The sequence below is a fragment of the Balaenoptera borealis genome, assembly GCF_965194805.1.
Source record: "Balaenoptera borealis genome assembly, chromosome: 5".
In the NCBI taxonomy this organism is placed as follows: Eukaryota; Metazoa; Chordata; class Mammalia; order Artiodactyla; family Balaenopteridae; genus Balaenoptera; species Balaenoptera borealis.
The window spans coordinates 9,178,099-9,202,314 of NC_138862.1; the positions used below are offsets into that span (position 1 = coordinate 9,178,099).

Below are 24,216 nucleotides of genomic sequence, written 5' to 3' on the forward strand. Positions count from 1 at the left end.
GACGCTTTGTTCCATATTAAATTAATACTTATTTTTACTTGAAAAAACAAAACCACATAAAAGAGCGTGATATTAGAAATGAAAATGCTTCTCCCTAGTCTCAACCCTTAGCTCCACTTCCCGGAGGTGACCCCTGTGGACAGATACAGCCTCGGAAGGATTCTCTGCATGATCAAAGTGCATGTGCTGCTTTTTTATGCAAATAGGGTCATACTGTACCCACTGGATTTCAACTTGCTTCCTTTACTTAAAATTGTATCTTGGAACTCTTTGCACATTAGAACCTTGAGAAGCATTTACTCTTTCAATGGGGTGTCCTAGTCCAGTTTATGGATGCTATCTGTTAGCTAGTCTCTTATCAAGGGCATTTAGCTTTTATCTAGTTGTGTTTTTTTTCTCCCACAAAGAGTCAATGAGTATTGGATATTGTATTGTGTGTCTTTGCATGCTTTAAGAGCATCACTGTAGGATGAATTTCTACAGCTGGGTTAAAGAGTAGTCACAATTTACGCCTCGATAATTATTACCAAATTGCTTTCCAAAAAAGACACCGACAGTATGATAATACAACAGGGCAGTTTTTAGAGAAGCAAAATGGCCAACTCAATTATCCATAAATGGACATGGACGGTGCATTAAGCTTCCCTTCCATCAAAGCCCGCTGATTTGGGCTGGATTAAGCCAGGAAAGAATTTAACCATGGACTTCTCTCTGCGTTTCTCTTCTGAAGCTAAATATATAATATATGGGCAATTCTGACTGGTTTTGTATTTTCTTTTCACTGCAGCCCCTGAGTTCCTCTTGTCCCAAGGTCAATTTGCTGTGTGTGTGTGCATTGGGCAATGGGACCAGCTCAGGGGTGATGATGCAGGGTTTCTGAGCCTTTGTAGAGCTGGGGGGGTTCTGGGGTGAGCTGCCAACTGTGGGTTCAGAGGCTGGGGCTCCCTGAGGTGTGCTGTTTTAGGATTTCTTTTTACCTCTCTAGTCATCCTATCCTTCACAATCCAAGTGCTCCTGTTCTTCGGCCCTTTTCTGCGTGTACTGTCCACTAGAAAATTATTAAGGGGTTGGTAGGGTCATAGTTCTGGGGTCCCCTCCTTTAGCAGCTCAGGGTGGGCTTCTGCAGTGCTTCTCAAGCTATCTGGGGTGAAAGCCTGCTCTTTTTATTTTAAATTTCCAATCTGTTATGGACCGATACTTTTGCAAAATATTAGAAAAGTTGAATTACTAGAAAAATGAGGTAAAAAAACAGACATACAAAACACAAGCCCAATTTCTTTTTCTTACATTTAACAGACATAACATTACTTTATTGATATTTTGCTGTGAAAGTGTTTTGAAATGTTTACCCCCAGTTTCCGTTCTCATCTCACTGGAGAGATGGGGAACAGTTTGAGTCGCACTGCTCAGAGCATATCTCCAGAAGCTTCTGCAGGCTTCCTTTCCACCCTAAGGCCTCTATCATTTTGCTGGGAGAGGGATTCTCATCCAATAAGGGAAGTTGTCCCGGTTTTCAGCCATGGAGGCCCTGGGTCAATCCCCACGGTTAATGTTGCATTTGGGTTTAAGCTCAGGGCTCTGCCCCACTGACCCCGGTCCCCTCCCCATCCCCAGCTTTTCCTGTGTGGGAAGCAGTAACTCCTGTGTGCAGGGTCCCCTAATCTGCTGGCTACAAACCAGGAGACATCATATTCTTTCCTTCACATTTTACTTTCAATTTGATTTAAGTCAAACATCAACCTTCCCATCAGTATTACTGCCCCTTCTCTATAACCCGCTGCAGAAAAGCGAGATGTGAAATCTAAGGATACGGATAAAAGGGAAGCGATAGTTTTTTCTATCAAGCCTTAAAAACGTCTCAATTCACTTTTTAAATAATTTTACACTTTGTGAGATACTTAGGATGGATCTTAATAGAAGGGAAATTATGAACAACAACCCCTCAAAATATGAGATTTTAAAAGTCTTTTGTCTTTAAAGGGGCAGACTGTTTCAATTTTAGGTACTCAGAAAATTGGTTTTCCGATTTCCTTTTGGAACCTGAAGTAGCAGATCACAGCGGCATCTAGTGGACATTAGTGGTATAACAGATGGAGTAGCCGGCAGAAAAATTAAAAAACAATAATTTTTAAGTACTGTATTTCATTAATTATAAGACAGATTTTTTCACATTTTGAACATTTTTGAAGTTGAGTTGTGGATTTTAATATATGGCACATCACATTTTAATTAAAACTTTTTCTTTCTCAGTGATACTCTGTCTTACAATTGATAACATCTTAGTTTTGTCAAAATATGATTTTTCATATAAAACTTTGCAGGATGTTCATTCAGTCATCTTCTCAGTAATATTATTGAACATCTACTTTATGTCTGTAACTTATTGACTTATTGCATGTACTATATTCACCACATATATTTTAATTGCATTACATTCAAAACTCTTACTTGTAAAGCATAATGCAGATCTTTCTCCCTTATGATACATTAATGCATTGATATTAGTCAGACCTAACGCCATGAATTTAAAAATTCATTATTGCTTAGGCCCAGTAGTTCTCAACACTGGCCACATTTAGAATTGCCTGCAGAATTTTCTAAACTATACCTAGCCAGACAGCACCTCTCAGAGATCTTGTCTAATTGGTCTAAAGGTGAGGCTGACACATTTGGAGCTTGTAAAAGCGTCCGAAGCTTTTAAATTCTAACGTGCAGCCTGAGCTGAGAACTTTTTCCTGCATTTAAGTCAGATGCTTTTGAGATTATAAGGATTTTTTAATAGTTGAGAAATATTTGATATTTGTTTTACAGTAAACAACTCATTTCTTATAACTATCCTAATTATGAATGCCAAGAAAATCTACTTTTAAAGCAATAGTGGATAACGCTACAACCATGGTATTCAAGAAAAATTCTTTCCTAAAGACATCATCATTTAGCGTATCATTAAATAACGTACAACTTGCATTTGATTCTTACACACTGACTCACAAAATATTATTTGAAGTGAATACCACACGGAGATCAGGAATGCTGAATAAGTGTAAAACAGTAGCTATAAAATTTACAAGATGTCACAGTAATATATCTTTAATATACCATAAGCCTCTCAAGGAATGTCTACCAACTAAAGAAAAAAAAAAGTCTAAGATATCATTTCCTTGGAATACTCTTTTCTTGGCTGAGAGTGAGCTCTGCTAATTCCGGGACTGACCCCGAAGCATACTACAGGGATGGCATAATTGCTGTTGACCTTCTGGCTAGTGCAGTAGTAGAATGTGATACCCCATCAGGCCACAGCAGAGATGAGAACAATATTTCATGGGAGACAGCTTAGAGAAGAAAGGACCTCGTTCATTTCTGGGCCCTACCAATTGCTAACTTTATAATCTTGTACAAATTACTGAACTCGTCAAATCTCTTATTTTTCAGTACACAGACTTAGGATAATAACACCAACGACAGCTACTGCAGATATTAGAGTTAAAATCTGTAAACATGAAACGCACCATGGGCAGCAAATAGAAGAGTAATTACTATTATTCATGGTGGTTTCTTCTTAGTCCTTTTAGCTCATTGCAAAAAGTCAGAAGATGGTGTTTTCCAGAATACTCAAGGCTGCATACTACCATTAACCCTTTCCAGCCTGCCTCGTCCAGCCTCTAGGAACTGAGATCCATGTTTAAATAATAGCTTAGCCTCTTTGGGGTTCCTTGGATTCAATCAATAACTGGGCTTTTTTTATGCATAGGACTCTTTTTTCCTATCCTCGAGTGTTCTCTCAAGGCCTGAGTAACATAGTCTTAAAATATTCTCACTTCAATCCCTCTTTCCACCAAAAACAGCCTCCATCCAGGGCCAACAAGTGACTGGGGTCTACCGTGTGTCCCTTCAAGTAGAGAGAACCATGGGTCCTTGAACGAAGGCCAGGCTGCTGATAAGAGAGATTAATAGAGGCTGAAGTCTCTGACGATCAAAGTGACCCTGTGGGTTTGGGACAGGAGAGCTGCGTCCATGTCAACGCAGTAGAAACTATGGAAGGGAAACAGTAAGAAAAGGATCTTCAAGTAGGAAATTTGGGAGTTCGTGGGCCCATTCCCTAAAGCCCACAAGTTCCGGTTTAGTTTCACTCAGCCCCAAATGTCCCAGATTCCACCCAGCACGACCCTCCCTGGATCGGAGGATGGTGGCCACATCCCAAGGGTCCTGTTTATGTTCTGATTAGATTTCAAACTCTTTCTACCACCCACACTAGTGAATCTCAATCATGCTTTCCACTTTTGTGAAAATGTGACACGGACAGAAACTCCCATTAACAGTGTATTTTAATGCCCTGCAGACATGTCACTAGAAACCCATAACTTTCTTCAATTTTCATTTCGCTGATATAAACTGGGCTGATACGCTTAATGCAACTAGGAGCTAGACTTAGGTGAAATCTTTCAGCCCTCAGTAAACCATTGTTTGTTCCTTCTTCAAGGCAAGGAAAGAAGGTTCCGGCTGGGGTAGGTCATCACCAAGTGGCGAGCCCTCCTGTCGCTGAGAAGGTGTGATCCCTGGAACTACTATCCCTGCTCCCTCCGCATTCAATAGCTGGGTCACCTCGGGCCACTCAATCTCTCCGAGTTTGCTTTCTCATCATTAAGTGGGATCTAATAATACCCTCCGCATAGAACTTTGCGCGGATTAAGTGAAACGATGTAAACGGAATAGCTGGCACGGTGATGGTGATTATTACCCACATGTAATGTGACATCAGATTGAAACTTGAGAGTAAACATCAAGAGGGACCAGCTATCGAAAGTCAGTTGAACTTTTTAAAAGATGAGAAAATATGTAAGCAAAATAGGAGCTAAAAATGGAATACATCTCCTTCCTGGGAAATAACCCTTCAGATCCTGTGTCGGGCAGGCAGTGGCTGGATGTGCCCCAGAGTCCCAAGGCCTCACTGGGCAGCACAGGCTGGAGGCTGCAAAGCCCGATGCCCACCCTGACCTCAGGTTAGCTCCAGGCCAAGAAGCGGACATGGGGAAGCGCCCTCCAGCCCTCCCCGTGTTTTATTTCATTTGCCCCCTGGTTTCTGTCAGAACTAGTGTTAGGCTCCCGCATCTGGGGCCGTGTGCTAACTTGCAATAAACAGACTAAAAAGCGGGAACTTTACAGGCAAGCCAAGTCAAACACCACTCTGAAAACCTATCCTGAATTGCCCTGAGGTGTTTCCAAAAGCAAGACAAACATTAGCCCTGAACAGCACGCTCTAATTCTCTGCCTGGGGTGGGGGTGTGGCAGGGGGGGAACCAGCATGGGAAGACAGGTACACTCTGTTTGTGGCTGGGCTCAGCACTGCCCAGGAGTCGCTCCAAAGACCCCCCCAGATTCTCCTACTGGGCCCCCGATTTTGTGAAATGTCACTGTACCTCGGGAGACAACGGTGGCCCTTGAAGCGACTGGTCACCTAGGAAGCAATGAATCATTTTTGGCTTTGCCCCAGCCGGCTCTATGAGCTGTAATAAGTCACTAGTTTATCTTCAGCTCTGCTAGCCCGTCTAGAATCAATATTTATTGTCCACGTGTCTAGATCAGTGATTGTCAACTTTACCATGCATAAGAATCACCGGGACAGGGGCCAGGGCTGACCTAAAAACACAATTCTCGGACCCACCTCCTAAAATTCTGAATCAACAGATCTGGGTCGGGGCCCTGGAACCTACCTTTTAGCAAGCAATCCTGCAGGCTCTGAAACAGGCAGACCCAAGGCCCACCTTTAGAAACTCTAAACACATCCTATACAACAATTAAATTCTAATCCTGATCGTGTTAACATCCCAAACTGACTCAACCCCTAATAAGTAATTCTCTGTGGACACCCAGGCCCGTAAGGCAAAATGGCTGCATTTGTGCAAGTTCTAAGCGAAAACTTATTGAGTGTTCTCGGCTCCTGGATTATGCCAGGAGGACCAAAGCAAAGACAGGTCCTGGTCCTGGTCTTCAAAAAGCCTAAAATCTAGCTGGAGAGATGGCTTGTTAGGGAAACACCAGCGAACCAATGAGGCCATGAGCAGGTCAGGGATGGAGCAACTTCCGGGTTTGTCAAGGCTCTCAGGTGCTGGAAACGTGGAATGTGAGTGCGGCTTAGAGAGCTCGGCGAGGAATCCCACGCAATGCAGCAAGCGCAAACTGAGGCCTGTTGTGCGCTGGCTCCACCATCAGGGGACAGAAGCTGCACTTTGAGGACGGGGGTGGGCCCTGCTGGAAGGAGGGGACGGGGAGGAGAAGCCGGAGAGCAGCCTGACCGGGGCTGGGCAGACTGAGAGCAGAGAAGGGCGGGGTCTAGGACAAGGGGTGACTGGCGACCACATTGACAGTGGGGGGATGCGCGACGGGGGGTAAGGAGACAGGGTGAAAAGTCACAGGCAGGAGTTTAGACGGTTAAATAGGTAAAGCTCAAATGGATTTCTTAGAGCGTAATATGAAAAGAAGGGCTTCTTCTGGAGAGAAGAAGAGAAACTGCGGGAACAGGCACAGTCAGAGACCAGGTGAGCTGTGAGGCTGGGAGCTTCCACGGATGAATTCCACGGAATTCTAGGGGTTGAGTTCCATGGATTTCAGTGTCAGTGGAGGATGGGGGTGTCCTGGGTTAAACAGTGTCTCCCTCCCCAAGTTCATGTCCTTCCTAGACTCTCAGAATGTGACCTTATCTGGACATAGGGCCATTGCAGATGCGATCGGCAGAGTTAAGATGAGGTCACACTGAAGAAAAGTGGACTCTTCATCCATTCTGACTGGCGTCCTTATAAGAGGAGAAAAGACACGCAGACAGACACAGAGGACAATGGCAGAGGCAGAGATTGGAGTGCCGGCCATCAGCAGGAGCTGGAGAGGTGCATGGGCAGATTCTCCCTCTGAACCCACAAGAAGGGACCAACCCTGCCCACACCTTGATTTTGGACTTCCAGCCTCCTAAAGCGTGAGAGAATACATTTCTGTTGTTGTAACCCACCCCGTCTGTGGTTGTCAGACCGCCCTAAGAAACTAATACAGGGGGCTTGAGGAAGAAAAGAAGCTGAAGACAGGTCTCTAGGGAGCGCAGGATGGCCAGGTGATGGCCAAGAGTCGGCTGAGACCGGGCTGGAGCCCCAGGGAGCTCGGCAGTCGCTGCCTTTCCCTCCATCATCGTCCAAGGAAGACACGGGGCAAAGTTTTCGGAGGAGGAAGCGGGTAGACACGGCGGCTGCCCCGTTCTGCACTCCATGCACATCTTCTGATTCCCTCTTCCGTGTGTTTCCTAAACAGTTATCACAGTGAGGGACTTCCCTGGCGGTCCAGTGGTTAAGACTCCACTCTCCCAACTCAGGGGACATGGGTTCGATCCCTGGTCGGGGAACTAAGATCCTGTATGCCACACGATGCGGCCAAAACCAAACCAAAACAAGACAAAACAGTTACACATTGGCAAGTGCTTAGGCAAGGTTTCTGAGCCACCTCCAGAACTTAAAGGATTTTTCTGGTTATTGTGTGTACCAAGAGATTGGTAAGAGCAGGCCTTGTCTTCCCGTGCAGGCATTGGGTCGTTTCAAAGAGAAAACACGATGCCCCCATTTTCCTCACTAGATTATAGTCCTGGACTTCCCCTATAAAATCAAAATTGGAGAAAGCTGAAGACAGAATGGCCCCATTCACACGAAAACTCTAAAGGCTAGTTTCCCATGAGTTGAGGGGTTCATTGGCCCCCGCAAACCAGTGTGTTACATCGCACACTTCTCAAGGTTTCCCATCCTTGAGATCATCTCTCTTGCCCTCCCTCGGTGAAATTTCCTAAAAGCAGCTGCACAAAGGCCGCTCTTCTGTCAGATCAGGGCCACTCACGTGCCCCAAGCTGTGCAAAGTGGAAAAAAAGGTGCCTTATCCAGGAGGATGGATTGCAAAAAAGACACCTTTGTCCAGGTGGCTGAATTGCAAAAAAGTGCCCCTGCTGAGTGAGCCACTTAGAGGAAAATGACGTGACCCCCGGGGTGGGAACAAGGCTTGGCCAGTGGGGCCCTGGTTGGATTTCAGCTCCCACGAGGCCCACGTTTGCACAGGGCTGACACTGCCCGGACAGATGCGGCCAGCCGGGTCCCAGGGCACAACCGAGGCTCATTTTACCATCTCTTTATGGAGCCGAAGGATCCTGCTAAGGGGCGATCCCACCTCTCTGGGGGCTGCCGGATGCTACAGCTGCTTCCCATACCTGTGTCTTTTCCCGGGTCGCCCGGAGGAAGGCTTTGCTCTCCATCTTATCCATGATCACATTTCCATCCCCAAAACAGTGCTCAGTCATGGCATATACTCCCAAGGTGTCAGTGGAACATAAGTGCACGTGTCCAATTCAGGACTAGAAGCCTCTTCTCTTGCTCAACGAAGCTGCTACCAAGAGTATTTTTCCCATCAGCTGTTTCACTGGTCTTTAATAGCTAAATCCAGACAAGAGATGTAAAATAAAATTCCATGGAGAAGGAAAGGTCAACTTTGAATCCTCCAGGACCAGAGAAAAGGCATTATTATTATTATTGTTGTTATTGTTATTTTCCTGTTTTTCTTCTCTCTCTGCTCGCACTTCTCCCGGCTCACAAAGCCATCCCCTCCCGGTCCACAACGCCACTCTGTGCCGTCACCTCCAGTGGCCAAGCCAAGACTAAGACTCACCACCACGGAGTACCATCACTTCCACCCACTTCCTTCGAAACGACCCTGAAAGCAGCAAAGGAAATCAAACCACAGCCTTGACGAGGCCGCCCCAGCCATTGCTCTCCTGGAATAACATCCAAGCTACTGGCAGCAGACCTGGAGCGCAGCTCGTAACTCAGCCTTTGGAGGGTGGGTCACACAGGTGTCTCGAGGTGGTTTGGACCCCCGTGGGGGCAGTGAAGGTGACAGGTGAAATAAGGAATGATTTCTCGGCCTCGTTCCGGCTTTCCTGGGCTTAGGTCAGGTCTTTAAGATGATTTGTGCAAAACCTGTGCAGTTTGGTAATTTCACGGCTCGCGCTGGGCCTGCTTGAGTATGCTGAAAGATAAGAGTTATTGGAGAGATGAAAGATCAATTTGAAGGGAAGAGAAAAGAAAACAGACTCGGGGCCACTGCCTGTTGGAAAGCAAAGAAAACCTGTGTTCTCTGCCATCTCCCTTCCTTCCTTCCCGGGATTCCTTCTCCATCAGACGGGAGGGAGCCCTGAATGGACTCAAGCATTTGCTCTTTGGGCTCCAGGTCAGATGATTTAAACCAGGAAGGGGGAGCGAGGGATGCTTGGGGACGTGCCCTGTGACCTCCTGTGTCCCCAATTCACCACGTGGTCTAAATCCGGAGGAATTTGCCCTCAGGGGAAACATTTCTAAATTTGCCTAGATGGAGCGAGATCCTTCCGAAAGCTTGATCTCTATAAAGTTGTGTATCTTAGCTTCCTAGGACTGTAGGAACAAAATACCACAAATTAGGTGAGTTAAAACAACTGAAATGTATTCTCTCACAGTTCTGGAGGCTGAAAGTCCAAAATTAAGTGGTCGGCAGGGCCACGCTCTCTCTGAAGGCTCCAGGGGAGAGCCCTTCCTTGCCTCTTCCAGCTTTTGATTATTGTCGGTGATCTTTCCATCCCTTGGCTTATGGCAGCATGCCTCCAATCTCTGCCTCTGTCTTCACATGGCTTCCTTCTGTGTGTCCTCTCTGTAACCTGTGTCTAAGGACAACAATCATATTGGATTAGGGCCCACCCATATGATCTCATTTTACTTTGGTCACCTCTTTAAAGACCCGATCTCCAAATACAGTCACGTTCTGAGCTGCTGGGGGTTAGGGCTTCAACACAGGAATTTGGGGAGGGACACAGTTCAGCCATAACCCTCATCCTTCCATGGCCAAGGTGGTGAGAACTCAGACTCACTTCCACCGTTCAGGAGTGCAGGAGCCACAAAACTTCCTTCGTTCTCTTCCACGTGAGCCCCTCTCCCACGGGTAGCAGAGGGGACTAATTTGTCATTAATATTATCTCTGGGTCCTCTGGTTGGAACAATCACCTTCTATGGAAACAGGCTCCATTAGGAAATACTTATTGGTAGATTTCAGCTCTCATCAGTGCGGTTCTCTCCTCCCCACCCTCATAGCCAAGGTGGCAGCCGGTGCACAGGGAAGCTCGTGGTCCCCATGGGGAGGAGACAGGTCTGCGGGTCTTGTCCCGTCCCTGCACCGGCCCCTTCTGCCGGGCAGCTGTGCTGGTCCTGGTGAGTGTGCTGACGTATCCGCTCAGAGGCACGCGGGCTGGGTCGGCCTTCTGGGCAGCCAGCGGAAGTCCCTGCTAAAGGCGAGGGTCTGAGGGCCTAGGCTTGGGAGCTCTCACGTGTGACCAAGTCACCTGGGAGATCCCCTAGGTCTGGTGGGATGTCCACTCCATCCCTGGCCAAGGTGGGCCCCTCACAGCCGCTGGCTCCCAGCAGAACTTGGTTACATGCTGCACTGATGTGGGAGACATAAGAGGATCCCTGGGTCCCCTCCATGCTCTAGAGGAGATGAAGGCATCCAGGAATCCTGGTCCCACGCATTCACGCCATCTCCCTGCAACCACGTTGGGCTCCCCAACACCCACGTGCCTCCGTACTGGGATGGGGGTCATCTCCTCCAAGGTTCCAAACAGGCAGCAAAAGAAAAGCTCATCTTCCTTGGGCTCCCACCTGGAACATTCAATCTGGGGGGAATGGGGCAAACTATGTGACCACTGGCTTCCCCTTCCTCAGCTTCCCTTCTCATCCTCATCCACCCTATTCCTCGTGGCAGAAACTTGCACGCAATGTCCTGAGTGTTCTGGATTATAAGAACCTCAGAGATCAAATCTCTGGGCCTGGATCTGTACGTGGTAATAGGAGCTAAAAGAATTTTGAAAATTATCTCTTGCAATGCCTGGCCTTCAAGAACACTGTCTTGCCGGAGACATAAAAACCTCTCCTGGAGATCAGAAGCCAAAGCTAGTCCTTCTGGCTACTTCTCCTCCATGCCCTGCCTCATCGGAAGTCAGGGGGCAGCCGTCTCTACTCGCAGACCCCCAACTCAGCTGGGACTTTTAGGGTGACCCTGCCTGTCCGTGGAGCTGACCCTGAAGGTCACTCTGAGGCTGTCTTCTTACTCCTTGAGCCCAGAAGAGTCTCCATCTCTCCTCTGGTGGAAGGAAAACAAACAACAACAACAACAAACTAGCTCAACAACTATTATTTCAAGATCAGTTCTGCCCTGGACCTCAGCTCCTAACTTAGGGGCCAAGGACTGGACCACCTTCTTGGTCCTAATATGCCCAATCCCTTCCAGCCTAAACCATTCCCGGCCAGAAAGGGGGCTGCATGAGTTTCCTGGGCCTGCCATAATAAATCATCACAGACTAGGAGGCTTAAAGCAACAGAGCTTTATCCTCTCATAGTTCTCGAGGCCAGAAGTCCAAAATCAAGGCGTCAGCAGGGCCGTCCTCCCCGAAGGCTCTGCAGGCTGTAGGGGAGAATCCCTCCTTGCCTCTGCCAGCCTCTGCTGGCTCCTGGCATTCCTCAGAATTCCTTGGAGTGTAGGTGCAATCACCCCAACCTCTCTCTCTGTCTTCACATGGTTTTCTCTTCTGTGTGTCCCTTCTCTCCCTTTAAGGACACCAGCCATTAGATTTAGGGCCCACCCTAATCTAGTATGACCTCATCTGAACTTAATTACCTCTGCAAAGACCGTTTCCAAACAAGGTTACCTTCTGAGGTTACAAGCGGACATGAGTTTGGGGGACACTATTCAGTCCACTGCAGGGGCTCATGGGTTAGTGCTTCCTAGTAGCGTTCTTACTCCCGTGATAAAACCCCAAGCACAAAATGGGGGCCTGGGAAGAGAGTGGTGCCTCCTCCTCCTCACCCATCCTCCCAAACGTACCATATATCCTTGAATACAGTGTGTGTTTTCATACTGTCCGGACACATCCCTTTGGAAGTCAGCAGCTCCTGCAAATACTGGCCTTTAGCACTTGCTCTGGATTCACACCCACTCCTTCTGAAACAGCCATCCCCCTTCCCCTGGTCTTCCATGACCATTTGATTATTTGTTTATACCCCTTCTTGTTCCAAAAAGGACTTCAGGCAGACGGTTTTTATTACCGGGCTAAAGGAACACAGCAAGATCCTGTAGCAAACAGTCTTCACCACAGACGTAAATTTCCATGAAACCAACATGAAAAAATCCCAAAGCACTTGGAAATTAAAACGATCGCGTTAAGTTTGACATTGGCCCCCCTTCTTTATTTTCGGGGACTCTCTGAAACAGAACATTCCCTGCCGTTCTGCCTTTGCAAGCTTCATGCACGCGGTCTTATGTTCTGGCGAACCTCTTTATGGAAGAGGCCTCTGGCTGAGGAGGGAGATTCCGGACTACTAAGCGCCGAAGACAGCAATGAAAGCGCCTTGTTTTAGGACACGGGCCTTAGAAAGGAGACTGTGAGGGGGTCCCTCGTTCAAGGACTGGAAGTGTGCCCTGTGGTCCCCGTGTGGCCCTGATAATTTGGCCCAGGGGAGCCACCAACCAGCATCTGGGACTGAAAATGGTGAGGACATGCAGGCTCCTGCTTTCCCATGATGAAAGGAAGCTCTTTCTCTGGCTCAGAGTTATTCTCCTTTTTTACCTTAGTTACAGGGAATTGGGAAGATGCGGCTTTGCTGCTGCCAAAAGTCATTTTGAGAGAAAGTGTGGGTCTGTGTGTGTGTGCCTGCACGTGTGTGCATGTGTCCATGGGCATGCATGTGCACACACGTGCGTGCCTACGTGTGTGGAAACGGGAGAGGATGGGGCAGGAAGCAGAGGTGGAGGGGAGAGTGCGGACAAACACCCCTCCCAGCTTATCAAACTGAATATCCAACAGTATTCCTCACCCTTTGGAAAAGGGCCTGATAGAATCTGAATGTGTCTCAGGAGTCTCTGACTTTCCCATCCATGTGCTGCCTGATTCAGGGCAACCAAGATATTTTGAAGGTGTTTCTAGCTGGGCCCCGGCCAAGCCATCCCAGTCCCTCAGCTGTGACGGATGTAAGCTAGGATCGGGGGTGGAGGGAAGACCTTTCAGGAGACTTTGCTGAGATCCACACGTGTTCATCCAGCGAATCTCGATGGAGGTTCTCGGCGACCGCTAGCAGAGCTCCACCTTGAACCCGGTTGCTCGTAACAACTGTCTTTTCTAACAGCCGGAGGGAGGGTTGGTGACACTGGGCCAGCAGCTTGTGGAGGAGAGAATCGCGGGCTTAGATCAGAGGCCCGGCTCTTTCTCTGACCGGCTGTGAGGACTGGATCAGATGCCTGACCATGATAATAGCTGCCTCACCGAGGTGTCTGCATGATTAAATAACAGTCTGTAGAAGAGCACTTAGTAAATGACAAGGCGTGAGGCGCCCCGGAGGTGTGACACCTGGCGCCAGGGGACTTTCTGTGTGTTAAGGGGTCGCGACTAGGAGGCGTCCAGGGCTGGCTGGGCCTTTGTCCAGAATGGCAGGTGGACGGCCTGGTGGTCTTCTCCAGCCCCAGGAGATGCTCCCCGCCCACTGGGTCCTGCAGTCGGCATCCCGGCTCCGTGCTGCCTCCGTCTGGGTTGCCGGGCCCGCCCGCCCCAGGCTGAGCGGCGTAACCATGGTGCAGCCACGGTGCGTCCTCGAGGAAGGAAGCATTTGCTGCGGGAAGGTCACAGTCTCGTGGCCTTAAATCCTCTGACAGTGGTTCATCTTGCCAGGTGGGCCGGGATCTGGATTTGGCATGTGGCTCTCAGAATTAACTAGAAGAGGGATGTTGCCGAACATCTCTGGCAGTACCGAACCCTCCGGTGCGCAGTAAAGCCAACCTACGGACACCCGGGTTGCGGTGAAGGAAAGTGCAGCGATTATTGTGGGGTGCTGTACAAGGGGTCCGGGACAGCTTGTGCTCAAAAAGCCCGAACTCCCCGATGGGTTTCAGGGAAGACGTCTTAAAGCCCAGGTGAGGGAGGGGAGTCACAGGGTATGTGATGAGCTCGGGTACAACCCTCTGATTGGTTGATGGTGAGGTAACAGGGTGGTGTCACAGGGGTTAACCTTATCCATCCTCAGGCTCCAGTACGGCTGGGGGCTATGTGCTTATGGACATCAAGTAGTTAATTTCTTCCATTTGGTGGTGGTTGTAGCATCTGTAAAACAACTCAGGAAATGTGCATCAGGTACTGTTATCTAGGTGCTTCAGAGAGGAGCTACAGCAGAGGAAAAGGGGGAGGGGTATCTGTCCCGGGAAGGCCCCATAGGGTCCTGCTCGGTTCCAGAGATAGGAGGAAAGCATTATGTGGATTAATATCTGGGAACATTTGTTTTTTCCAAGGAAGTTCCTTACATGTAAACTAATGGGCTGCTCCAAGACCACTGGGTGGGGTGGCCCAACCCAGAAGGGCTAAAATCAGACCAGTACGTTCTCTCGTTTTTTGTGTGTGTTTGTTTTATTGTGGTAAGATTCATAACATAAAACTTAACCATTTTAACCATTTTTAGGTGCACAGTTCAGTGGCACCAAGTCCAGTCACACTGTGTAACCATCACCACCATCCAACTCCAGAACTTTTTCGTCTTCCTCAAATGAAACTCTGTACCCACCAAACACTAACTCCCCACACTTTTCTTCCCTCAGCCCCTGGCAACCACCACTACTTTCTGTTTCTATGAATCTGACTACGCTAGGCACCTTATATAAGCAGAACCGTACAATATTTAACCTCTTGTGACTGGATTATTTCACTTAGCATAATGTCTTCAAAGTTCATCCACATTGTAGCATATATTAGAATTTCAATCCTTTTTAAGGCTACATAATATTCCATTGTACGGAGAGACCACACTTTGCTTATCCATTTATCCATCGATGGACGTTTGGGTTATTTCCATCTTCTGGCTATTATAAATAATGAACTTGGGTGTACAGATTTCTCTCTGAGTGCCCACTTTCCATTCTTCTGACCTCTTTATAGTTTAAGACATAATGTTTTGGTTGTCACTTATCAGATGATCCCTGGTTCTTTGGCTAGAAAGTTACTGGTATCTATCTCGTCCAAAAGGTTAAATCTTCCCGTGTCCAGAGTACAAAAGAGCAATTAGCAAACACAGGATTATGTTGAAATGTCTGTTGTTGACATTGTTGTCAGCTAAATTATGGACACCAGATAAGTCAAACTGGGGTCCTGTTTCACAAATGTGTTGTTTGAAATTTAGAAACTTCTTATACCAGCTGACTAGCATTAGCCAACATATTTATGCTCTGACAGCCCAAAGAGGCCCTGCCTGAACTAAGATATACCTCACTTTTGCAAGTAAAACTGTAAATTGGAACCTATTTAATTCATTTCCCCACTGTTTTTGCCTGTTATGTACATTCTCCATCAATTAACTTTTCTATTCTCTATTTGGAAATGTCCTTACTAAGTAAAAATCTATCTGACCTTCTTTCCAACCAGACTATGAAGCACTATTATAATGACTAATGACATTAGTCATTTATGAAGGATTATTGCAAGAAACATGCAAATATTATAATTGATAGTTGATGAGAAATGAGGGATTCTTCCAAGGTAGGCTGTGTGATTTCCAGACAGTTACCTGGTTTACCTTTAATGTCACTTTGTTGTCATTTATCTCAGGATGAGAGGGTGTCCCAAGGCAGCCAAAGGGACAGCTTCAGAAAACAAAACAAAGCATAAGATTAGGAGAGCATCTTCCTTTTGGTTTGTATTTCGAAGTGCATTTGACTGCTGCAGTTACTGTTGTGGCGTCTTTGGTTCTGTCGATTCAAGCTGTATTCAAGTCTCTGTTGACAGATGAGATTTTCCTGGTCCTAATGAAAATCAGTCTCATTCCACATAACAGAAATGGTAGTAAGTAGTGAGCCACGTACATCACTAGCTTTTGTGGGTTGAATTTTGAACCCCCCAAAAAGATATGTTCAAGTTCTAATCACTGGGACCTGTGAATGTGACCTTATTTGGAAATAGGGTCTTTGCAGAGGTAGTAAGTTAAGATGAGGTCAGACTGGAGGACGGTGGGCCCCTCATCCAATATGACTGGTGTCCTTAGAAAAGTGCCATGTGAAGAGAGAGACACAGGGAGAGTGCCATGTGAGGACAGAGGCACAGATTGGAGGGATGCAGCTACCAGACAAGGAACACAAGGATTGCCGGCCACCCGCAGAAGCTGGAAAAGGCAGGAAGGATTCTACCAAGAGTCCCAGAGGGATCCTGGCCCTGCCAACACCTTGATTTTGGACTTCTGGCCTTCAGAACTGTGAGAAAAAATTTTTGTAATTGTAAGCCACCCAGTTTGTGGTACATTATTACAGAAGCCCCAGGAAACTAATATACTGGCCAAATTTTAAGGCTACTCGCTTGATGAAAAAGTAATACTCCTCCAAGTCTGATTTTGCAATTCATTCTTTAGGTCAGGAAGTACAATCTGAAACCCCAAAATATGGAGCTTTCAAATCCAGAATCTAACAGACATTCTCATGTAAATGATCAGATTCTCACCCTCTTCTGACCTCACTTGTCTGTGGGACAGTTCCATTGTATTTTCTTTTTTTTTGTTTTGATTTTTATTTATTTATTTTTTTATACAGCAGGTTCTTATTAGTTACCTATTTTATACATATTAGTGTATATATGTCGACCCCAATCTCCCAATTCATCCCACCACCACCACATAGTATTTTCCTAAAGAAAATATCTTTTTGCAAAATAGTCCTAGGCCCCCAATTCTAAATCCAGCCTGTGTCTGAGAAGGACGGTCGGCCTTGCCCTTACCCTCCTCCACCTGGCTGGTCAGCAAGTCCTGAGGCCTCCTCAGTGATGAGATGAGAGTGCCCATCCCTGAGATGGATACGGCCCTGCCCTGGTACCTGTCTCCGCCCCCTCCACCCTTTGCAGGATGGGGATGGCCCTGAGGTCGGTTGTTTCTTCGTTGCTTGCAGTTGGGCTGGTCCTGGCTTCTCGTCCCACCTAAGCCAACAGCAGGCAGGGAAGGAGTCTCCGCCACCAAGATGGTCCTGCCCCAGATAAGGTCATCATCAATGCCAGGACCCCAAAAGGTCCCAAGCCCCCAAACCAGCACCTTAGCAACCTGGTGCCCACCACAGCCCTCTCCACAAAGGGATGACGAAACTGTCTTTCGGCGATCCCTGTGCTGGACAAGGTGCTGTCCATCAACTCATTCAGCCACATCCTCACCAAACCTGAGCTCATGTTCTTTCAACCAAAGATGGGGGCTTCATTTCCAAGGCTGACCTGTGCTCCCCAATTGCCCATAAGTAGAGAAGAATCCCCCTGTCCTTCACCGGGTGGTTCCAAACAGGTCTCAGAAGGGGCAGCTGCCTTGCGCTTTGCTCTCTGGACCTCACTGGACGCAGACCCTGTGACCCCAGACGGAAGAAGGTTGGGAACAGTCCCAGGCCCAGCCGGGCAGTTCCTACGAAGGCAGATCCGTGGTTTGATAGCGAGCGATGCCACCCTGCTCACGGTGCAGCCTGAAGGTTATGACATGCAAAGCCGGCAAGGGCCTCAGCTTCCCCGCAGGCCCCCTGAACCCAGCTGAGATGGAGGCAGAGCCGAGTCAGAAACAACTCCGCCTGTCCGTGCAGACGGGTGGGTGAAGCTGAGCTGCGCAGGCTGTAGCGGGGGTTCGAGGAGAGCTTGCAGCTGCCAGCTAACCTTCAGCATGGCACACACACACCGCTGTCCCTTGGCATCTGCAGGGAACTGTTCCAGCTTCCCCCCCAAACCAAAATCTGAGGATGCTCAGTGTAGAATTTGCATATATAACCTACGCACATATACTCCCGTATACTTTATTTATTTATTTTTTGGCCACACTGCGTAGCTTGTGGGATCTTAGTTCCCTGGGCCCCTGGGCAGCGAGAGCTCAGAGTCCTAACCACTGAACCGCCAGGGAATTCCCATCTCCCGTATACTTTAAGTCATCTCTAGATTCCTTATAATACCTAATACAACGTAAATACTATGTAAATAGTTGCCAGCACATGGCAAATTCAAGTTTTGCATTTTGGAACTTTGTGGAAAATTTTTTTTCGAATATTTTTGATCCATGGTGGATTGAATCTGCTGATACAGAACCCACAGATAGCGAGGGCCGACTCTGTAGTGATATGAGCCCAGATGCTGAGGTCAATCTGCCTGCGTTCAAATCCGACCTCCACCACTTAGTATGACCTTGAGCAGGTTACCTAACCTCTCAGAGCCTCCATGTCCCCATCCATAAAACTGGTGGGCAGGTGTTAATAGTAGTACCTAAAGCAAAGGGCTGTTTTTAGGATAAAATTAGTAAACATATGTGATGTGCTTAAAATGAAAACTAGCCCACGATGAGTTCAGTACAATTGTAATCGTTGCTATTATTAATACCAGGAATTCTCTGAAAGTCGGACCTCTGCAAAGTTAACATGAAACCACACAGAAAGGATTCCATGGAAGTCTTGTGTGTCTGACAGGTTATGCTGTCGATAAATTGAGCAAGGTCAAGTTTTACAGTGGCCTCCATCCCAGCAAGATATCTGAATCCACTCACTCAGACTCAAGTTGCTGGTGTGTGTCTCAAATCAAAGGGGACCCAAAATAGTAACCGAAAATTATAACATTCCTTTTACTAATTCATTATTCTACAAACTTCTACCAACTTCCTAATGTGTGTCAGACCCTAGCCTGGCTCTGTGAGGAATGAAAAAAATGAATCAAGCTTCAAAGGCCAGTTGAGATAGAATAAAGATGATCTATTCATGCATCACCTATCCAACCATCATCCATCTGTCCATCATCCATCCATCTGTCCAGCCATTTAATTTGAAATATCTACTGGCTTCCATTGTATCCATAAGGACAGAGGTTGCCCTAATCAGTGAAATGACTGGGGGTGTTAGGAAAATGCTCGCCACCCTCCTTCCCCAAATCCTCCTTTACACCCTGATTGGTGCTTGAAATTTCACTATTAAATCTTTATCCCTTAGACTCAAAAATACCTCCTGGGAGGGACAAAATGTTAAACCATTATTAGTCATTTATACCTTAGAGTTAAAAAAGATCTAAGGGCGGACTTTGATGGCAGGTGGGAGGAGCAAGGATGAGGGTCCTGGGTGGGAGGGGAGGGCTGGAGCGCCAAGCCTAGCCTCCCTGCCTAATTGTCACTAGTGCGGTGACTCCACGTGCCTGAAGAGGCAGGGCAGCGTCTGTCTTCTCACCAAGCACCCTGTTGCTCACAAGTGCTGGAGTTCAAGCAATATCCAATGAATGAATATTTCCCTGGCGGTCCAGTGGTTAAGACTCCACGCTCCCAATGCAGGGGGCCGGGGTTCGATCCCTGGTCAGGGAACTAGATCCCACATGCTGCAACCAAGAGCCCACATGCCACAACTAAAGATCATGCGTGCCGCAACCAAAAGATCCCACGTGCCGCAACTAAGACCTGGGGCAGCCAAAAAAATAAATAAATAAAATATTTTTTTAAAACATAAAAAATTTTTTAAAATGAATCGATACCTTTATACTTCAGTTGAGTCACTGAGTGTCCCTGTGACTTTGCCCTGTGGCCCAGGAAGGGCTCTTTTGTCCATCAGGAGCCACAGGCCAGGGCCACCGGCCTGGGAGCTTTCACACTTCAGCCCAGAATAGGAATGAATTGTTCCAGAGAAAATCAAACTTTAACAAAAGGGTACAACACATAACATTATGTCCACTTCATTGTTAAATGCAGTATTCCTAAAAATATCATGATATTTTACCAGAATTGGGGGTTTACATTTTCTCTCTCTGCAAGACTGCCCAAGAATACACGATCAATATCAAGAAATCAAAGGCAGTTGTGAATTAAATGTATGACTTGTAGCCAAATCATCCCCAAAGCAAAATTATAAAAATAATTTCAAAAACTCCCAGCATAAAATTATAGGTAATGTGGGTGCATTTTAGTATATAAGATATAGTGGGAAACCTCTAAATAGAAGAGGATCAGGGCCTATGAATGACCCCAAACTAAAGAGGATCTTGTTTAAGACAGTTATTTCCAGAGAAGAGACTAAATAAATAAATAAATAAAACTGTGGATTTGGGTTGTCAATCCTCAATCAGTGATATTTAAGAGACACTTCTGAACCCCTGCTCCAAACGCCCAGCCACAAAATGCTCCCATCTCTGTCATCCCACGCCCGTTGCCAGGGACACAGGGACAGGCTCAGGTCCACACCCAGGGCCATTCGCCCACACCTGAGTTCCTTCGCTGTGTCTTTTTCTAAGCACCAACCAGAGCCACACAGATTGAGGAGCTGCGGAAGGAACTCAGGAGCCGAGTTGCTGCCCTTAGAGCATCCGTGAGGGAACTGATGAGGAAGGGACAGATGTGTGTGACAAGTTAGTTGTGGTTCTCAGCCATTCTGGATCCCAGCACGGTCCGCAGCACACTGGAAGTAGCTGGAGGCGTCCCAGCATGGCCCAGTTCCCTCGGCCAGCCTTGTGCGCAGTCTTAACTTTCAGAATAACAATCCCAGCCCCACTGGGTTCTCAAGTCATACTTGAACGTCCCCCCAAAGCCACCTTCTTCATGACGTCTCTCATCTCAAACTAATAGCAACCGGTTCCTTTTTCCACCTGTGCCCAGGACCCACCCAGCTCACACTCCCCACGACAGGCATCACCCAACCACCCGTATCTGCAACTGTAGCCAAAAAACAGTTGCACGTTGATCAAAACTCACTGGCCTGCGCCCAGAGCCCCCAGCAGCCTGCAGGGTGAGAAACTCTGCGTTGCTCAATAGAACAAAAGTGCAAAGCCGCGTGGAGACAACGGCTGGGTGGCCGGCTCAGAGCAGGCTGGCGGCCGGCAGGGCAGCGGGAGGGGATTCGTGGGGGTCATCAGCAGGAATCGGGCGGTCTGCTGGGGGGTCACGAACAAGGACGTGGAGAAACGAGGACGCAGAGAGTGGGCCGGCGGGCCGGGCTGGACCGTAGATGGCCTTCAACCCCCGGCTGGGCAGTCCAGGCTTTGTCCTGTCAGTCCGGGAGAGTCACCAGAGGGTGTTTCAGGGGGGAGATGACGATGCTCACATATATCAGGCATGTTTCCAAAGTGCAGAGATGACATTTCCGGTTGGTCCTGAATGTCTGCCTTGGCCCAGCGGCCTTATCCTGTGCATGGGGCAGTTGGATGGTTAACTCCTCCAACCAAATGACACGTGTGCCCACGCAGGCCCTTCCCAAAGGACCCAGTAACTGTCTAGTCACTATCTTCTCAAGGGCCCTGGCCTTGAAGCTTCCAGTCGGTGGAAGAGGGAAGACCGGAGGGCGGCAGCATCCCTGAGGAGTCCGTGGGTCACGCCGCCCGGCGCCCAGCCAGTTCCCAGAGCAGCCGGGGACCTGGTGAGGCGGCTGGGTGGCCAGGACCTCTGCATGTGAGTGAGAGGCGAGGTGACAAGTTGGGAGGGTTTGAGGTTGGCCGTCGTTTGTCCGGGCTCTGCGTGCGGGCGGGGGTTCTCCAGGTGGGTGGCATCACCCCCTGCAGGAGGGCACCTGGGCCTCGGGGGCCCTGGGGACCCAGCACCAGGTATGGGGACAGCCAGGCTCCTAACGAGCCAGGAGGGACAGAGTCCAGTTCCTGAGCGTTTGGGCCGAACTCTTTCATCGCTGGCGGGGCCTTGGGCTGGGAGGACTGGATCTGTGGGTGTCAGGAGACGGTCAGCTTCGGGCGCTTGCTGTCACAGCCCCTCTGTGCGCTGTGAAGGTCCAGAGCCTCCAGACATGGGAGCCTGGACCCTCCCCCGTATCCTCCCCCCAGCCCTCCCCCTCCCCCCAGCGCACACAGACACTGGAGAAGGGGAGGGGAAGTGATAGATCTCTCTTAGTGAGGGTAAAAAATGGTACCGAAGAGGGGAAATCCCATGCAATCCGATCCGTGAGCTGATCCTTCAACTACCTTGAATCCCACATCCCCAGCGGCTGCTGCGGGCTTCCCAGGATGAGCGGGAGGGCCTTTGGCTGCACGTTCCCGCCGAGAGATTTAATTCCTGCTGCTTTCAAGGCCAAAAATCTCTTTGATTTTTTTTTTTTTTTGATGCGGACCATTTTTTTTAAAGTCTTTATTGAATTTGTTACAATACTGCTTCTGTTTTATGTTTTCTGGGTTTTTTGGCCGCGAGGCATGTGGGACCTCAGCTCCCCGACCGGGGATCAAACCCGCACTCCCTGCATTGGAAGGTGAAGTCTCAACCACTGGACCGTCAGGGAAGTCCCAAGGCCAAAAATCTCTTAATCACTAAGTTTAAAGTCTTGGGAAACCAGAGCACAGCCCTGTCATCAAGTTCTCCCAGCATCTCAGCTGCTGGTCTCCTGCCGGGTTGGCTTCAGTGGAGTCGGAACAGATTTATCTCTAATAATGATAAAACTTCAATAGCACACACCTTGCCTTACTGGGTGTCCTTCCTTACAGGGCTTACAGGTTTATACATATATTATCTTAGCATCTTCTAAACAGCTCTGGGAAGCAGCTGTTACGATGTAGATGGCCAAGTGAGTCACATACGGCTAAGCTGTTTGCCCAAAAATCAGTCTGACCGGAAGCCAGCCTCCATTCTTATCTGGCTCCATCTGCTTTGCAAATCTCTAAAGCTTACCGTGCTTCACTTATCCATCTATATAATAGGACCAATGCCTCTTGAGCAGCTGCAGAGAAATCTGTAAAAAGGAAGAGACAGTTTCTTCCTTCAGTGCCATGAAAATGTTACTATAAATATTTCCTGCTTTCCAGTTAGTCTTTTTTTAAAGGTCAACAAAATCAAATATATCAAATTTTTTGGTTTTAAAAAATCATTTTCTTGCTTATATCAGAGGATATCTTGCATGACACAGAACAAGAAGTCTAAAAGCCTATTTTCAAGGCTTCTCCTGACGTCTTTGTTAAAACTTCAGACAGTCAATCTTGCCAGTTCAGGAGTGATTCTTGGCACTTTTCAACTCCAACATTCCTCCCTCCAGCTGATCTTCATAATCTTCACTCCGGGGCGAGTCCTTACACTGTCTGCAGGACAAGCGGCTGCCAGAGTCATAGGCTTTTTGCTGGGAAGCCGACGGCAGCCGTGCCCAGGAACTTTCCACTGGGGGCTATTTGCTGGGAGGGCGCCCCGAGCTTGCCCTAAGAGACCCTTCCCCCGTGGGGTGAAGGCAAGAAGGGAGCAGATGGGACTCCCATACCTCATCCTCTTCTCTCTCTGGGGCTGGGGGCCCCCGCCAGGGTGCAGGGGGTGCCTATGAGCAGAGTCTCTGGGGTGAAGAGCCAAGCCACCCAGAGGCAGCGGTTCACCCCGGACTTGGAGGTACACACACACACCCACACACCTACAGCTTCCCCGGAGCAAGAGAGAAATGGAAGCTGAGATTGAGAACACCAGGTCTGTTTCTGTTGGCCGCCTCTCTTGGGCACAGGAGACCAGCAATAGCTTTGTTTTCCAAAGGCTGCTCCTTGGCAGATATTTACAGAGGCATCTGGGCTACACTTAAATGAAGGAGAAACAAACATATGAAACCATATTTTTCTTTCTGCAGAACACTGCAGAAGTGTCTCTTATTCCTCTCAACGTTCAAATTAGATGTACTCTTTGGTTTAAGGGAGGAAAGTCTCAGCGTCCAGGCTGCATGGGCCTGCCACCTGCGCGGCCGCGTGGGACCCTGGGCTGGCGAAGGCGCCTGCTTGGTTTGATGCTCTGCAGTCACCATCTTGAAATTCCTAATAATTTTTGAACAAGGGGCCCCATGTTTTCATCTGGCACTGTTTCATCTTCAAGGCTCTCATGAGGGCTTCTGCAAGCTGAAATCTCAGACCTGACCCAATTCATTCTAAACTTCTTAAACGTTTTCAAAACACATACATCAAAGCAGCACTGGCCTCCCTCCAGGACTGACCCCTCCCGTGTTCTTGCCACTGCGAGAACACACTCTTTGGAGCCAGCGAGAGTTTTGTTTTCAAGGGCCAGCCAGGAAAATAGAAATGCCCCGTAGGGTAGCTTCTTGGCCGATATTAACACATGAGGTGGGCCGAGTGCCCGAGAGGGACTGAAAGAGGACCCAGCTGGTAAGAACAGGTTCGGGTGGATTGTGAAGCGCTGGGAGGGCAGGAGCCAGATGGCAGAGGGGTGA

The 24,216-nt window shown here is 48.1% G+C and overlaps 1 protein-coding gene and 1 long non-coding RNA gene across 8 annotated transcripts in view; one reads left to right on the plus strand and one right to left on the minus strand.

The window, feature by feature from the left end:
• Positions 1-24,216, plus strand: part of CLDN14 (claudin 14) — a 103,635-nt gene that overhangs the window by 62,905 nt on the left and 16,514 nt on the right. Inside the window, exon 2 of one of the 7 annotated variants that reach the window (XR_014245095.1) lies at positions 4,481-4,610. The exons of 5 other annotated variants lie outside the window; for them this stretch is intronic. The gene's annotated coding sequence lies outside the window, so the exon portion shown is untranslated. Of the gene's footprint in view, positions 1-4,480; positions 4,611-20,883; positions 21,480-24,216 lie in introns of those variants that run through there. One more of the 7 variants, XM_082393579.1, reaches the window with a different exon arrangement.
• LOC309629490 lies at positions 3,383-20,877 on the minus strand. The gene is made up of 2 exons (XR_014245097.1): positions 9,145-20,877; positions 3,383-9,045 (listed from the first exon to the last, which is right to left on the minus strand). It is a non-coding gene; the product is annotated as an uncharacterized lncRNA (long non-coding RNA).